The sequence below is a fragment of the Phacochoerus africanus genome, chromosome 2 (assembly GCF_016906955.1).
Source record: "Phacochoerus africanus isolate WHEZ1 chromosome 2, ROS_Pafr_v1, whole genome shotgun sequence".
NCBI classification, from domain to species: domain Eukaryota; kingdom Metazoa; phylum Chordata; class Mammalia; order Artiodactyla; family Suidae; genus Phacochoerus; species Phacochoerus africanus.
Window position 1 is genome coordinate 59,608,159 of NC_062545.1, and position 16,537 is coordinate 59,624,695.

The following is a 16,537-nucleotide window of genomic DNA, read 5'->3' on the forward strand; positions in this document are numbered from 1 at the left end:
TGTGGGAGGCCAGAGAAGGAAACCATTTCCTCATGGGTACTAGTCAGGTTCCTTTACCCTGAGCCACAATGGGAACTCCCTGAACTGTTTATTTTTAAAGACTACATAGTACCTTGACCTCAAAGAGTTTTATCATCTTGAACATTTTCAAAGAGCCCAATGAGGTTGCTCAATATGGTGTTTTTCCTCTGAAACCTTCTATTTGGAAGATGAGGCCATACAACCTAGAATGGAGAAGTAGAGGACTTCTCTGGCATCTTCTCTCTTTCTCTTATAGCCAGTCCTCTTACCAGATGACTCACTCCATCATCTGGGTACCAAGTGAGAAACTATCTCTGGGGGTGTGGGGATCCCAGATGCTTTGCCAGTGTTTATAATAACAAGAGTTGAAGAAGAGGCGAGAGATACAGTAGTGGCCAAACTTTTAGAATTTGGGGAGGAGTTTCTGCACCACTGATCGTTTGTGGTTGTTGCCATGCTGAGTGTCAAACATTCTGAACTGAGTCAGTCATGAAGGTCATCTATCCTGGTCCCTCATCTGGAGGATAGTTTTAGATCAATTGCATAACATATGGGAATGGTTCCCAGAAACAAATGCGAAGGAACTTATTTATCTGTTAGCTTAATGATCTTACCTAAAAAAATAAGTAAGTGTGAAATGCTAAATCCTCCTCAGAGAAAGTTCTTTTCCTAAATTCTGTAAATTTACCATTAAAGGTGACTGGAACCTTCAGACGATGCCAGGGTTTAAGCAACAGTAAGCAGAAGTATCATTAATAATTATATACTAATGCTCCAGTTGGTACATAAACACAGTTTCTGGTCAGTAAGTATAAATGAGGCATAAACAAGCACATCTGGAAGGTCCTGGATATATAGTAAGTTGATTGATTGATAATAAATAATGGATCGCATTTGGCCATTTGAATTAATTTGGGAGCGAAGTCAGCTGTAAATAGATTATAAGACTAATGCTGCAATATGAAGAGTAATTAGTGAATTACATTTCGACGTAGTCTTAACAGTAGAACTGGAGACTTTGTAGCACCCAGAAAAACAGTTTCTGCATGCAGATGTGATTATCCTGATGCATTAATTTATTATGTATACACAGCTAAATTCATTTTAGGAGAATATCCTGTAAACTCTAAAAATAAAAATGATGTTACACACACCCACTTTTTTAAAGAACACATTCTTTTTTCAATATAGCTTGAAATACTAAATACTTAAGGAATACTAAATAAATATGATTTTCTAGTCTAATCATACTACTCAAACAATGAAAATCTTCTCTCCTATCATGATTTTTATACCATATTTTAGATAAAAAATGGTGTTTAAAATTTTTTTTAATTGAAAACATACCCTAAGTTTTAAAGAAAGAAACTACAAATGAATGCCACTTCTCCTTTTCCCTCTCCTTTTCATATAAATCATTTGAATGAAGAGTGTTAGTAAGTGTGTCTACTGTTCAGTGTTTTAGAAAGTCATTTAGAGAACACTACAATCTGTGAGAATAATAGTCACTGTAAACTGATGATGTGTTGGCTGTCACAGGATGGCTATGTGTTTGGTTTGCTGTGACCAGGTCACTGTCTATATTTCAGCATTGAATTTCAATGCACATATATCCCACTTAAAAGTCTTTAGAGCATGGCGATAAAGTACCAGGAGCACACAGTGTCTAAAATTATAAAAATAGTGAAGCAAAAGATGTGATACTTCACCTGATTCATTTAGCTGCCAGTTCAATAAGGTATCTCATTTTTTTTTTCTTTTTAGGGCCACACCTGCAGCATATGGAGGTTCCCAGGCTAGGGGTCGAATCAGAACTGTAGCCACTGGCCTATGCCACAGCCACAGCAATGCCAGATTGGAGCCATGTCTGTGACCTACACCACAGCTCATGGCAATGCTGGAACCTTAACCCACTGAGCGAAGCCGGGATTCAAACATTCATCCTCATGGATGCTAGTCAGATTTGTTAACTGCTGAGTCACGACAGGAACTCCTTTTTTTTTTCATTTTTAAAAGTTTTATTAGAATATAATTGATTTACAATGTTGTGATAATTTTTTCTGTACAACAAAGTGATTCAGTTACACATATAAACGCATCCATACTTTTTCAGATTCTTTTCCCACATAGATGATCAGAGTTCCCTGTACCCTATCAGGTTTATAATTTGTTTTAAGTTAGAATAAGTAATACTTGGGGTTTCTGTAAAATGGGTGCTGTTCTTTATTATTTTTTTTTTAATTTTATGAATGGTGCCATGAATCATTAAATGGTCACTCTGCAGTTCATGATATCTACCTGGAATGGGTCACAATACACTTGAGATGCTGCCTGGTGAGTTCCTTCAATGTGCCTGCGGAGTTTGCTTTTTAGCCTTCCTAACTTCTAATCTATGCTGTGTAACACATATCTTATTAATATAGACCTATATCATTGCTTTTATACAAATTAACATCTTCTCTTCACAATAATCATGTAAAGTAAATATTAGTCCAAACTGACAGCTGCAGAAACCACAGCTTGGGGAGATTTCCCAAGATGCTTCCATCAATTACTTGAACCTAGATCTTCTGACTCAAGAGAACATCTTAGTTTCAAAATGTCATGGGGATTAGTATATTTTGATTTGAATGTGAAGATGTGTTCTTAACTGTATTTTGGGTTATTCCTAGAGTTCTTTTCTTTTACTTTTATGCCAAGATGAAGTGAAAATTTTAAATGCTTTGGAAGAAGGAATTAACAGGACAGTCTGAAGTTGTATTAACAAAATTCTGATGCAAAATCAAAGCAGAGTAGACACAAGATATTGTTATGTTTATTTTCTATTGATGTTTCTATGATGCATGATTTTTATAAAAGACACTTGACCCTTACTTTACATGATTAAAAAGTGTATATTTTCTATAATATTAGTTCATCTTAATTAAATGATGGGTTGAGTTTTAAACTAACATAGAGATAAGCAGATGCTTATGTTCTCTTGTAAGGAACACTAAATAAATGTGATTTCTAGAAGGGGAGGTTGTATCTGGCATTCTGTGCATCTTCTATTCTCTCACCGTCAAATGGATCATTACATTTTCAACACTTAATTATCTTTTCACCTAAATTATGTCTTATTTAACTTGATCATTTAAGCTGCTAATATGACTTTTTAATGTTCATCTTTTCTTTATATAAATAAGCCACTATTCTCCAACTTGACTTTGGTTTAACATATGAAATCTGAAATTTATAAAAGGAAAATAGAAAAGTGGGAAATTAAAAATAAATCATTATTTGCAAATTAGAACAGTTTTTAGTAACTTAGCCACTAGACTTTGGCATATCCTGGACTAGGCATTCGGTCACTCCCATTTTTCATATAGCTTGTCACACAATTAACTAAATCATTTCAATGGAACTAGTCCATTGTGACAAACTGAAATGACTAAAAGCCTGCCTAAGGCACTGCACTGTGTGGCTTCTTAAGAAAATTCCATCTCTTCTGGTTGGTGATGGATAATGTGACAAAAACATTCCGATTAAATTCTAACTTTGGAATACTTAATAAATTAGTAACAGCATTAGAAGTGCCACTTCTATTCACCTGTCAAGTAGGAGGGCAGCGGTGCTAATCTTTTTGCCCTCTTTTTCTGCTTTCACGAGAGCTTCTTGCAGCTGAGGGGGTCAGGTCTTATGAAGGTAGGAAATGACAAGAAGGTTAAGAGATGAGGTTCCTTTGTCATGTGTCTATACTTTCTTCCCTTCAGACTCAGACTCAGACTCAGAATCACTGAGGAACACGAAGCTCTCCTTTGACAGACCGAAGCCTCACCTCTCTCTTCTTCATCATAGTTTTTTACTCTTTGTTATGCATTATGGAAAAATTATTTACTTTTAATGTTTTAGGGCGCTGCTAAGCAAGGTGTTTCTTTGCATAAAAGAGATGTATAGTTTGAAGCAATATTGAAGATGGAATTAAGTCAAATTATAATTTCTGGAAAGGTCATTAAATGAAAATTTGTTATTGCAAGTCTCTTTCGGGCTTTGTGACACATGAAAGGATGAAATGACACACTTATATGTTTTTAGGAACTTTCTCTATTTTGTTGAACAATTTGTGCTCTTCCTTTGAACCTATGATCCCTTCCTCTCTCAACACTGGTCTTAGGTAATATAACCTTGACTGGGACAACCCATATCCATTCTCATATGGGTTCAACACTGATTGGCTTGAGATCTAGACCTATTTACTTTGGTTTCTGTTTTTCTTTTTTAGTTTGCTTCCTTGGTATATTTTCCCTACCCCCAAAATGACTACCATATCTCTGACCATAATTATAATATGACAACTATTTCCTTGATATCAAAAGACTTTTCTATAGTGGATTAGGAGAAAGGGACTCAATGTTAACTTCCAAAATTCCAATTATGGATGATCATAATGATATTATTACCATTGCTACTACTAATCTAGTACTATAATGGTCATAGAAAAATTTTATAGGAGGTTATATTTAGTATCTATTTTATGACCCATCACACCTCTTGCTGTAAGGTGAGGAGGCTTCCTTTCACTGACTAACCAGGTAATGTAAGAGAGGCTTCTAAGAACATTATATACCTACCCTAAGTGACAGGAAGCTCAGTTAGTTGTGAAAAGGAGAATATTGCGATATGACTTCAGAGAGAAAAAAATCTCCTGAAAAAGAAATTCTTTACCAATGTTTCCAGACACTCTTTCCAGGGAATTTACAACTATTTGTATTGTCCATTCTATCACAGTATAGTTGAAGTTCTAGTTTCTTTTTTGTTGTTGTTGTTGTTTACTTACACTATAATATGAGTTGTATTGTAATTATCTTTGTATTCTAGTTACAACACAGAATTGGTCACATAATTGGTATTATGATGATTGTTGAATGAATGAATCCATAACATAGTCAGAAAGTCATTCCAGACAGGATTCATAGGCATCTCCATGGAACATTTAAAACTGGTACAGGCTGAGTGTCTCTATTTAAAGCTAGTTCAACCATTGTTTTTAAATAGAACCTTAAACAGTTGCTGAAAATTCTGATAGGGAATTATTATAATTTATATTGAGACATGAATCCCCCAGCATAGAACACTCTACAAAATAGGTGCATAAGAAATACCAGTTGAATGGGTGTACAAATTAATGAATGGATCCATTAAATATCCACAAAAAAATATAAAAAATTCTGGCCACCTCGAAGATTAAAAGAAAAGAAAAAAGGAAGAGAGGAAGGAAAATGGAGGAAATGAAGGAAAGAGGGAGGAAGGGAGAGATAGAGACAGAGAGAAGAATCAAGGATGAAGTAGGCATGACAGCACTGAAATGACTGAAATAGAATTTTCCCTCTCTCTCTCACTCTTGCTTTTTTTTTTTTTTTTTTGGAGGAGGCACCAAGATTTAAACTGGGGGAAATAGAATCTTCTCAAAGCTTATTTACATATATCCAAAACAACATGTACAATCATTAACAGCTTTTGACATAAAAGCTGCATAAACTTATAACATCTTATAATAATAGAAAAGGAAAGAAAGATGCCAAAGATGACTCCAGGTTTCTGGCTTATTAAGCTAAATAAATGATTTTGTTTCATTCCTGGCAATAGGAGCTGCTAGGCAAGAGTCAGTTTATACAGAAAAATCGCATGATTGATATTAGATGAAGTCTGAAGTGCCTTTGAGACAGGCAAATGAAAGAGTTAACCACAGGAGTGGCAAAGACCATACTAGGTGGGTAGGCAATTAGATGGTAATTAAAGCCGTGGATGGGGATGAACTGGAGTTTAAAAAGGGTATCTGTTGAGAAGTCTTTATCTCTTCATTTTACCACATACCATCTTGTGTTACATATACAAGACTATAAGTTATCTCTGCGAAAAAGTTTCTGATAATAAATGAGATTTTATAGACCTTATTTTCCCCCTCTGCCTTTTCCTTCCTGTCATTTACACTTGATAACTGTAAAAATAACTGCCCTCCCTCATATCTCTCCATATACTCCAAAAATTAAGAATTTTTTAATGCTAAATCTATTTTTTTCTACATTCACCAATGTGTTTGTTTTCTTTTCTTTTTATGGCCGCATATGTGGCATATAGACATTCCCAGGCCAGGGGTTGAACTGGAACTGCAGCTGTCTCCCACACCGCAGCCACGGCAATGCTGGATCCAAGCCTCATCTGCAATCTGTGCCACATCTCACAAGAATGCCATATCGTTACCCTACTAAGCAAGGCAAGGGATCGAACCCACATCCTCACAGAGACAGTGTCAGGCCCTTAACCTACTGAGCCATGGCAGAAACTCTCCGAATGTGTTTCTTATGCAAATCCATGTTTTATATACATTAGTATTGCTATTGGAGACAAATTATGACATCACAACCAACTTCTTAATAATGCTGCTTTTTAAGAATGTTAAAATTAATTACTCCTATACTAGCAATGCCATATGTTGTAAAACAAATGATATTAGAGAAACAAGGCCTCTGGAAAAATATTACTTAACAAAATAACATTTTTTCAAATTTTACATTCAAAACCAAAGGAAAAAAATCTTTACATGTATCCAGAGCCAGAGTTTGTTTACTATATTACACCCAGTGCTAGGCTTTCTATCATGTTTTTTGTCCTCACAGCCTAAATAATCCCCTTGGAAAGATAATTCTTCTGATACAGAAAAACAACAAAGAGGAGCAAAACATTTTGGAAACGATTTCAAGAGCTGATGTTGTTTGCAACTACCACTGAAAAAAACAAAAGGGATTTTTTTTCTTCTCTGACGATATTTATCTCTGAAACTTTCTCTTTTAGATTTTTAGATTTGAAGACAGTCCTCAGATAAATTGTGTGAAAGCTAGACTCCCCACACCTCATAGAAACAAAGAATGGAAAAGTACCTAAGAAGAATATGAAAATGTGCCAATATTTCACAATTTTCATGGCAAATTATCAGTGTGAGTTTTCAATTCTCAAATTTTGTTTTACTTCGTCAAGAGCTATTCATTCTTTCTAACAGTTTCTGTTCACATTTCACTCAAGTAAACACAATTAGTGGATGAAATTAACAATTCTCTTTACCTTCTGTATCTTCTTCACTGTATTGTTACATTTCTAACGACTTCATTTTGTTTCCTTTAGTCCAACTTTGCTTTATTGAATATGATTGATTTATAATGTTATGTTAACTTCTACTATATGGCAAAGTGACTCATTTATGCATATTTTTCATACACTTTTCCATTATGATTTATCTCGGTATATTGAATAGAGGTCCCTGTGCTATACAGTAGAACTTTGTTGTTTATGCATTCTATATATAATAGTTTGTATCTGCTAATCCCAAACTCCCAGTCCATCACTCTCTTCCCTAGCTCCTCCTCCTTGGCAACCAAAAATCTGTTCTCTATGTGAGTCTGTTTTTATTGTAGGTATGTTATTTTTCTGTCATATTTTAGATTCCACATGTAAGTGATATCATGTGGTATTTGTCTTTCTCTGTCTGACTTACTTCACTTAGCATGATCGTGTCTAGTTCCATCTATGTTGCTGCAGTAGTCCAACTTTCTTATTTTTACTTTTTCCAATTTATTTTATTTTTATTTTTATTTTCTACTCAACAGGAGGTTGGCCTGAATCCCCTAGGCTTCAATTCCTAGAAGGGTATGGTCCCTTTTGGGGACTATAGCATTGCTGGATATCTCTACTGCCATGGATACTGCAGATTTTCTTCTGAAAACCGTCTGTTCATTTGGTGTCCCTGTATTCTTTCCAGGTTTGTCCTGTGTCTCTTGATATCTGTTCTCTTTTACTCTCTTCACTCCCATTATGAACATTAATATTCTCCCAGCCTCTTGTTCCTTAAATATTGTTATTACCTTGGGTTTCTACTTTGGCTTTTAATATTTTAGTGTGTTCCCTTTGGCTGGCCTCATCTATCCTCATAGTTTCAAGTATCATCTGCATATAGATAAGTTTCAGATACTTTGAGCTTTGATTTGGTGAGATTTAGATCATAAGGGTATTCGGATAGTCTACATGCACTTTCACTTCAGTACGCCTAAAACCACTCTTTTCTCTGCATTCCTCCCTACACCTCTGGTCCACCGAGTTCGAATCCTTGGAGCCACTGCAGAGCCCTTCCTCTCACACCGCCACATCCTTCCATGTGGTAAGTCCTGCCGACCTAATTTTAAAAACACAAACGATTTCTTCAACCAAGCTCCACACATATGTGTTTATATTTACTACACATATATTTATTATAAGCCACCTTAATTACTCCAGTAGCCCCTGATAAGAATCCTTGCCAAAATTACCCAATTTTAACATCCCAATGTTCCATGAGGTATCATATCTATTTATCCATAAAAATTATTTCATTATTAAAATAATGCAAAGCTAAAACAATTTATTCTATACATTATTGGAAATAATTCTAAGGTTATTATTTAAGAAAGAGTAAACTGTCTTAAAGAATCATAATTTATTAAATTTTTTAAGGGGGGAACTTCATTGCAGCATAGTAAGTGTGGTCTTTCTGGATATATTTTGTATGATGTTTAGCAAATAATACCAAATCATCTCTTTCAGGAAACTTACATTGAAGTTTTAGGTTTGGCCTCCTCTGTGGCCCTGTAGCCACCTTGCCTGTACCTATTTTAACACAACATATGGAAATTTTATATTTATGTTATGTATTTTATTTCCCATTACACTGTAAGAAACCTATCCTTTTTTTTGTTTGTTTCTCTCTATTTAGTACATTGCCTAACATGCATTAAGTACTTAGTAAATATTTATGAGCTCACATGTTAGAACGAAATGCATATTATTAAGTAAAGACACTTGTTCCCAATTCTTAGACATCTGAAAAATTTTGTTGACTTGGTCTGTGTGAATAGCTGACCTTATGTGATGTGATGTGGTGCGCAAAACCACTATTTTACATTTTTCATATCAGTGCGGAAAATAAATTATATTAAGCCCTGTTAGACCAAGGGTTAAAGTGAGAATTCAGTGTTCTGGCACATATTTGTTTATATCATAGAAGGGCACAGCACTAATATGCTTTGAAGTGATTATTGCTGTGGTAAAATACCGAAAAAAATATACAATCCAATGTGACATGGGAGATTGAAAATCTAAATGAAAGCAGAGCATGCATATTGTTTTTACATTGTACCTGTCAATCAAGCTAAATTTTTATGAAGAACTGAGAAGCAATTTTCACTCATGTACATTTTATCATGTAGGTCATATTCTTTTATGTAAATCTCTTTCACTTGGGTGTTTAAATTTCAATATAAATGTAGTTCTAAAAAGTATGGCTTTTATTTCTTTCTCTCTTTAATTCATTCTGAGTTCTGGAGAGCAAATATTTTATTGAGCATGACACCTACAAGGGGCATTGTTTGAGTAGGTGTTAAAACATGAGCTGCATCTGTTTTGGATAACAGTGGAGTTGCAACAGCACGCGCCTTCCTCCATTGTGCTTTGTCCCACAAGCAGAGAACAGGGAGACGAGGGCTGAGAAGATGTGTATTAATTCACTGGTGAAATTAAATCAAAAAAGATAAAGGCTCAAGTTTATCCCTGGAGGGAGTCTAGAAGTCCACCAGCTTTAAGCATGTTTGTTTGTTTTCACATTTCTGTAGAGCTAATTGAAAAATTCCACACTTTTGCATCCATTTCCCCAAAATAGCCAATGAATGCTTTGCGCTAGGAAAATCTGTCTTTGTCAGTTAATTATAACTTTGGACATTGTCTTGTATATCTTAGCCTTTCCTCTCTTTATAGGAATGTGGTCAATAGCCTTCCTTGGCTCTGCTGGGACATTGTTGACTTTCAGCCTGAGACAGAAACAAAACAAAGCAAACCAAAACAAAACATCCCAAATACACCCATTGTTTGTCCACAATTGTTCCTAGAATAGTAGACAATAATATCTGAATTAAACATGTGAAACTCCGGGTCATCTATCAAATGTTTCCTTATTTACTGTTTATTAAATTTTCATTAAAGTGATATGTATTATTTTTATTATGTGGAAATTGTTTGAGATAAATACATGTAGCATACTACTAATTAAGCCTAGTGGTATTTTGCTGTTGTTATCTTTTTTTTTCTTTTAGTTCTTAACATCCATTTATGACAAAATATACATTTTAAAACATTCTGGAATTAAGGACCCAAGCAGGTAAAAGAGTCCGTATTACCTTAATCAATTATTCATTTAATAATTGTGTCATTCATAGTTCTAATAGGAAACAGAAATATCAGACAAGATAATTGAAGACAGTTTAATGAAGGGACTAATTACTAAGGTGAGGGTAGGGTCAAGTGATAACAGAAAAACTAGTGAAGGATCTCAGTTCTAAAAACTTTATTGTGCATTTGAACTTTCTTATCAAAAATGTTTAAATCCTAAGCCACACTCCCTTCCCAAAATAGGCTGTAGTTGCAGCCTCTTCATCACGGTTGAAGTGAATTTCATACTTCAGGTTTCTCAAGACAAAAATCATTGAATCATCCTTGATTTCTCTCTTTTGGCCACACTCTATATTTAATCAATCAGGACATCCTGTCGACTCTACCTTCAAATAGTCCCAGAACCAGAACACTTTCTATCACTTCTGCTGTTCCAATAGCCAAGTCCAAGCCGGGATTACTGTAACAGCCTCTTAGCTGGTTTCCCTAATTGTATACTTGCCCCCTAATAGACTGTTTCCAAAACTCTCACTGTAATCATTCTAAAGTGTGTACCAGATTTTGTCACTTCTCTGCTCAAAACCCTGCCATGGTTCACACTTCACTCACTGAAAGCCCATCAAGCTCCATGTAGCCTGGCCCTGTTGCCCTGTTTCTTCTTTAATTTCATCTGCTGCTTCTGCATTTTTTTTCTCAGTGTGCGTTTGCCATGTTGACTTTTGATTTGAACAAACAAAACATTTCCTTGGGGACTCTGCAGTTCCGTTGTCTTGGCCCCAAAAGTTCTCCCAAACTCCTCACTAAAATTCCACATGGTTATCTCACACACCCACGTTAAGTCTTTGCTCAAATGTCCTAAGAATACATTATTCTATTATCTCTAGCTTTTATTGGTTTGGCTAAAAAGTTTGCTATCCATCTAGCTCTTGTAGCTAATCCATGTTTTTTCTTGCGTTTTGCATTTGCAATCTTTGTGTGTGTGTGTGTTCTCTAGGGTCACTATGATGTCTGATTGCTTCTACCCTGATTGGGACTCAGTCATTCTGAATTTGTCTTTCATCAATTTTAAAGCATAACTCTATGGATATGACCTATTCCCTATTTTCTGTTTGGGTCTATCAGAGTTCTATTAAAATTTTATTGAACTTGCCATTCTGTCCTGTATTATAATAATAACCCATCCTTCAAAAATTCCAAATTTTATATATGTTGCTTCATGGATGGATTCTTTAGCATTTACTAAATCTTTCTTTAACTGTGTCTAATCTGCTTGTTAACATATTGATTGAGCATTTAACCTCAAAGACTATATTTTTAACTATTAAAAGATTCATTGGATTATCTTCAAGGCCGACTGCCATTATTTTATACTGTCTTATTTGATAGCCTCTACCTGGAATTTCTATTAAACTAAAGTTCATTACAGCATGGTGGTTGTTTCTAATGATTTGTTCAAGGTAAAGTGTTTACTCATGTATTTTCTAATTTCATAAACTGAACTCTGAAAAAATATGTAATAGCAATCTAGAGTTGATGAATAAATGAGTTTGGACATGGGATGGAAATAAATATAGAATTTCTCCAAAGGAAAGCACCCTTGGTCTAACCACAAAGGTATTTCAGCAATAAAATCTAAATGAGGACAAATCTGAGGGCAAGTCAGGACCAACCCAAGAGAGACAAAATTCTTTCTGCTGAAGACCACATTTATTTACTTTTTTCTACTCCACTAGTTTCTGAGGAAGTAATCCTCAATTGCTCTTAGCTTTTTTTGTGGAACTTAGATTTAATTCATTTTGCTTGCCCAAGGCCTCATTGCTTTTGTCTGCTTCTGTGATAACAACTATAATCCTGGGTTACTGACTCTAATAATCCTTTCCCCAACTCAACCAGGGTTTTAACTCAGTTTCTGGCCCCTGTGGATATTTGCAAACCTAACTGTACATTTAAAGATAATATTTATTGTCTATTCCAGTAGTTGTAGAGTAGATGAGCTTCCATCCTAAGATACTATAATGTGTTAGATGGTCTACATACTATGTTCTCTGATTATGGAAATGAATAATAATTTATAATCCAATTTTATCTCCATATATTTTAAATTTTCTATCCATGAAAGTTATTAGCATTGTTCTAAGATTAAATGATGTTTACTCAATAAAAATTGATATAAGAATAATTGAATAACTTTGTTGTACAGCAGAAATGATCACATTGTAAATCAACTGTACTTCTTCAATAAAACTTTACAAAATGAAAAAGAAAATTAAAAAATATATAAAAAGTAAAAATTGCAGACCTTTTTGTTTGTTTGTCTGTGTTTTGGCTTTTTAGGACCACACCTGCGGCACATGGCTGGGGTCCAGTAGGAGTTATGGTTGCCAGCCTATGCCACAGCCACAGCAACATCAGATCCAAGCCGCATCTGCAACCTACACCACAGTTCACAGCAATGCCGAATCCTTAACCCACTGAGCGAGGCCATGGATCGAGCCTGCGTCCTAATGGATGCTAGTCAGATTCATTAACCACTGTGCCACAACAGGAACTCCCAATTGCAGACCTTTATTTTCCCGTGCTCTATTGCTATTATATTGAGTTTAAATATACCTGAATCTCTGCTCTTCTTCATTAAAATATATATTAATCCATGAGCCTCTAGTTTTATAATTTTAGTTTGTATTCATAGTTAATATTTGTAAAATATTATGTCTCACAGTATTTAAGTATACCACATAAGCAATGAAAATTTCTTACTAAATTCTCATACAAAAATATTTTTTTCCACATGTCCCAGTGTCAGAAAACAACATTGGTGCAAACTGAAATGACTACGTATGAGACATAAAGAAGTAATCAAGTGTTTTTGTCCTTGTATGTGACAGTGTACAAGTGTGTGGGGGGGTTGTCACTATAACATCAAGTTTTAAACCAAACTGAAGGTCTACAGAGGGTGTTAGTAGAAAACCTTGTTATTCTTTCTGGCTCCCGGAAACTGATTTTAACAACACTTATATAAGGCTTCTTGGCAGCCCGTAGAGTACCACTTAAGAACATCACATTTTGACCTTGTCTGTAGATACTGGGTCTCAACCAAGCCCAGGACCAGGTTCACAATGTCCTTTACATGGGAAGCAGGTGTGTTATGATAGATTATCAAGTTGCTGTTCAAATTGTATGTTGACACAGGCTACATCTAAGTATTTTAAGCAAAGACAAACGAACCTCCAAACAACCAGTAGAAAACAATGTGGCCTTCTCACAGGATGACATTCCTAAAATGACCCTCTTGTCACAGCAGCTTCTTTGAATACATATTCTAGACGGTGATAGATTGTCAGCATAACTCCCTTGCCCCTAAGGGGCAGGAGTGAGGCGGACAGCCTCAGCCCCTGTGCGGAGAGGTTTTCTGTATTAAGCCAAATGTCCTGATTAAACCCCACTCCAGTGCCTTTAGATTATTGAACATTCTGTTCTAACCAGCTAAACTGACACTGCAGTGGTGCCTTAGGTAATGCTACATCCTCGAACACTGCCAAGGAAAAGCGCTAGAGTGTATATAAAAGGTGGCGGCCCGCAGGTAAAATGTGGGCTGAATCAGGGAGCAGACAAGGCAGAGCTGAGCCAGAAATACACAGAGCATTTGTTCACAAACTAAGGCTATTCTTCTATGAAAGCATTGTGGACAAGGCTGCTGTGCTCATGCTGATTTCCTCTGTTATCCCTTCACATTCTGACAACAGCACTGCCAGAAGAAGTGCTCTCCAACAGGAGCACTTCTGTGTACCTACTCCTTGCCTTGTTTTCCTAACCCTAAACGCTAGCTGCTTCCCACTTCTTTCTCCCATTTCTTTCTCTTAAACAAATACATGCACAGGGAAATCACCAGGCAAATGTCTCGGTTTGTAAGAGGGCTAATATTCCATGATGAAGTTTCAATATTTTTCTATGGCATATTGTCTTTTGCTCTTTTTTTGCATACCTTTGATGTCTATGATAAGTATCTAAATGTTCAGTAAGGTCACATTCCTTGATGTTTCACATTTCCTAATGAATAATGACATGGATATCTTCATCCACACACTTCAGAATATTAATATATTTGTGTATTGTCCTCATTTTTGTTGCATGATTAAATGAGCCCCTATGTTACAGGAACAGGGTCCAGCTAATTCCAGAGAACAGAGAAATTATTTCATATGCCTTAGTTCTGGTTTCACAAAAGATTACAAGCTACTTCAGGGCAGAGGTCATAATCCTTCTATATTTTCTGTTCATAGCACTAATTTTTTTTTCCTGATATCTCTGCCTACACACTCCCACTTCATGCCCAGTCCCTCCTGCACTCCACTGAAAATGTATCCCAAATACCATTTCTACCATGCACTCATCTGCTTTAACACCTTTAATGGATTCTTGAAACCTATAGAATAAAAAAATTGTGCAATTCATGATCACACTAGTCATTTCTTGTTGTCCACTGCTCCCCATCCAAACACCAACAAGACAGGTAGTTTCCAATATTGGGAGTGGGTGGCAGGAGCGGACTGGAGTCAGGCATAGAAGCAATGAAATGCAAAACTGTGTCCAGTGACTATCCAGCCTGGCCTGCAGAGTATAGGTGTAGAAGCTGGACAGCGGTTGCCAGGTTGGACATTTATGCTTGTAAGGAAGAGCACCCTTGAGACTGTGAATTCCCACTTGGTCAAATATGGACAGCCTGTCTCTCCTGCTCTGGTGTAGGCTGCTGAGAAGCAGACTAGAGCAAAGCTTGGAGCAAGAAATCTTCAATTTTGACTTGGGTGTCTTTCGCCTAGCTCCAAACTCTGTCTAGCACTGTGGGTCAGAAAGAAAATACTTAATGCTAGGGCTGTATATTTTTAGTGTGTGTGTGTGTGTGTGTGTGTGTGTGTGTGTGTGTGTGTGTGTGTGGTTGTTTTCTACCTGCCTCTATTTCAACAAAATACTAGACCAGATATCCTAAAACTTCTTTCATTGACTGAATTCTCTGAAGGTAAGCTGCTTCATTCCCTAAAGCTGGAAGTAGAATTCAAAAAGAAGGAAGAAAATGGAACAAGAAACAGCAAGGTTTGGATCATTCCAAACAGTGTAGAGAAAACAATTATGAATCCTATTTTGTATATTTCATAGTAGCCCTGAAGCTCTGTTCATTCCTGCTCATTTAGGAGATTCTACTCTGTGCTTTTAGTAAACAACAGCAAAATTAAATAACTATTTAATATCTAGGTTTTTGGATGTTAGAGTCAAGTAATGCCTTTATCATAGTTTTGAGGACAGCATAGATGTGAAAAAAATTTTAACCAAAATATTTCTATGAAGAATTGAATATTTTAGGAGTTCCCTTTTAGTGCAGCAGGTTAAGGATCTGGTATTGTAATTGTGGAGTGAGTTTGATCCCTGGCCTAGGAACTTCTACATGACATGAGTGCAGCCAAAAAAAAAAAAAGAGAGAGAGAGAGAGAGAGAAAGGCATATTTTAAGACCCAAATCAAAGGAATTTTAAAACTATCTTATTATCGTATTTTAAATACATACATATGTTATTCCTTGAATTTGAAAATAATAGTCAACATCACAAGCATGTAAATTAATCCAATGAAACTGAAACTAAAATAAACATGCATAAAATAGTGAAAAGATAGTAAATTATAGGACAAGATATACACAAAATGTTTAGAGGCTAACAAATGTTTTCTTCATTTAGAATCTAAAAATTAAGTGTCCCATTTATCTATTAAAAAGAAACATAAGTTTACTCTGATACAATTTGTTAACAAACACACAAATCACATATACTATTTTTGTTATAGGATTCCTGCTTTCAACTCTTTGGATTTTGTTTGATATATTGAACCAGCACATCTTCTATTCAGTTAATTGGTTTGCATCCCTGGATTCTGCTCTTTAATTGTCTATGCCTCTATGATTAGTGCTCCCTCTCTATTTTTCTGCCATTCGGGAACTCAAGATTTGTGTATCGTGAAGTGATGATGATAAAAAAGATGGTTTCAAATACAACAGGATTCTATAGAAATTAGAATGCTGTTTATATTTCATTTTCTTCATTCTCATGAGGAAGAGTACTTTACAATGAATGTTTTTGTGTTTGGTGCTTTGTTCCACCCAGACAAAAACAGACCATAAGCTATTTTCTCTTGAGTGTGTGATTAATGAATTATCCCCTTATCCTCTAATTGCTATATCAGAAATGGAGTTGCTTGTGGAAGCTTAATAAAAAATCCTTGAATGAACAGTTAGTATTGCCTGT